At 42.9% G+C, this 2,312-nt stretch overlaps 1 pseudogene; it reads left to right on the top strand.

Annotated features, from left to right (window-relative positions):
* Positions 1 to 886: 886 nt before the first annotated feature.
* Positions 887 to 1,940, top strand: LOC100406455 (serine/threonine-protein phosphatase PP1-gamma catalytic subunit pseudogene; annotated as a pseudogene).
* The last annotated feature ends 372 nt before the right edge of the window (positions 1,941 to 2,312 follow it).

Raw genomic sequence — 2,312 nt, 5'->3', positions numbered from 1 at the left:
GAAAATATCAACTATGGGCATGAATGTGTAATAACTGGAAATCTCATACATTGTTTTTAGAAAGGTATAATAGAAATATATTGGAAAATAGTTTGGGAGTTTCTTATAAAGTTCAATACATATTTACCATATAATCCAGTAATTCCCCATTGAGAGAAATGAACAAACATGGCTACATAAAGACTTGTACCAAATGTTCATAGTAGCAAATGTTGATAATGGCCAGAATCTGGAAACAACACAAATGTCTATCAACAGGTGTGTGGATAAATAAATTGTGATACATGCATGCAATGGAATATCACTCAGCAATAAAAAGAGTGGACTACATACAATATTTGCAACAACACAGATGAATCTGAAAAACATGATGAGTGAAAGAGCCAGACCCCAAAAATGTACATAGTGTATTATTACATTTATTTGAAACTCTAAAAAAAGGAAAACCTAATTTACAATGACAGAATGCAGATCTTTGGTTATCTCAGGACAGGGATCAGGGTCATTGAGTGAGAAGTGGCACAATGGAAATTTTAGAGTGGTGGAAATATTTTTGATCTTGATTATGTTGGGGAATTACTGGATTATATGGTAAATATGTGGAGGTTGCAGTGAGCCGAGATCGCGCCATTGCGCTCCATCCTGGGGTACAGATAAATCTGTGCGCTGATTCTCTTGGATTTTTAAAGTAGACAATCATCATTTACCCATAATGACCGTTTTCTTTCCCTTTTAACCTTCACATGCTTCAGTCACTTGTCTTTCTGTGTGGTCTGGTAGAATCTCATGGAGAACTGGTGGCATAAGCGTGCTTTCTCTTGTTTCTAGCTTAAAAAAAAATCCTGACCAGTAAAGGTTCTAGGAGAGGGTAAGAATTCACGACAAAATGGCTTCTTCTCGTAGTTCCAGTCGGGAGAGAAGGAGGAAGCAGGGAGTGGGGTGGTTGCAGAGGGACCCACCACGGCCACCGCCACTGCCTCTGCTCCTAGCGTGGGAAAGGAGGTGAGTCCCAGGTGCGATCTCGCGGCAGCGCAGCTTGGGGAGGGTCGGCGGTGGGAAGGCGTTGGCGGATTTAGATAAACTCAACATCGACAGCATCACCCAAGGGCTGCTGGGTGTGAGAGGGTTCAAGCCTGGGAAGAATGTCCAGCTTCAGGACAATGAAATCAGAGGACTGTGCTTAAAGTCTCGTGAAATCTTTCTTAGCCAGCCTATCCTGCTAGAACTTGAAGCACCACTCAAAACACGTGGTAACATCCATGGGCGATGCTATGATTTGCTGCGACTTTTTAAGTACGGTGGTTTCCCACCAGAAAGCAACTACCTGCATCTTGGGGACTATGTGGACAGGGGAAATGAGTCACTGGAGAAGATCTGCTACAAAATCAAATATCCTGAGAATTTTTTTTCTTCTCAGAGGGAACCATGAATGTGCCAGCATTAACAGAATTTATGGATTGTATGATGAATATAAAAGAAGATACAACATTAAACTATGGAAAACTTTCATTGACTGTTTTATCTGTCTACTGGTAGCAGCCATCGTGGATGAGAAGATATTCTGCTGTTACGGAGATTTATCACTAGATCTTCAACCCATGGAGCAGATTCAGAGAATTATGTGACTGACTGATGTACTAGATCAAGGTCTTCTTTCTGATATTTTGTGGCCTGACCCTGATGAAGATGTCTTAGGCTGGGGTGAAAATGACAGAGGAGTGTCCTTCACATTTGGTGCAGAAGTGGTTGCAAAATTTCTCTGTAAGCATAATTTGGATCTTGCATGTAGAGCCCATCAGGTGGTTGAAGATGGATGTGAATTTTTTTGCAAAGAGGCAGTTGGTCACTCTGTTTTCTGCACCCAATGATGTGGAGAGTTTGACAATGCAGGTGCCATGAAGAGTGTGGACGAGGCTGGGCGTGGTGGCTCAAGCCTGTAATCCCAGCACTTTGGGAGGCCGAGGTGGGTGGATCACGAGGTCAAGAAATCGAGATCATCCTGGTCAACATGGTGAAACCCCGTCGCTACTAAAAATACAAAAAATTAGCTGGGCATGGTGGCGCATGCCTATAATCCCAGCTACTCAGGAGGCAAAGGCAGGAGAATTGCCGGAACCCAGGAGGTGGAGGTTGCGGTGAGCCGAGATTGCGCCATTGCACTCCAGCCTGGGTAACAAGAGCGTCTCAAAAAAAAAAAAAAGAAAAAAAGAGTGTGGACGAAACACTAATGTGTTCTTTTCAGATTTTAAAGCCTGCAGAGAAAAAGAAGCCAAATACCACGAGACCTGTAACACCTCCAAGGGGTATGATCA

This window comes from Callithrix jacchus, chromosome 5 (genome assembly GCF_049354715.1).
Source record: "Callithrix jacchus isolate 240 chromosome 5, calJac240_pri, whole genome shotgun sequence".
NCBI classification, from domain to species: domain Eukaryota; kingdom Metazoa; phylum Chordata; class Mammalia; order Primates; family Cebidae; genus Callithrix; species Callithrix jacchus.
The sequence above is the reverse complement of the archived record's forward strand: the minus strand, read 5'-3'. Positions and strand labels throughout refer to the sequence as shown.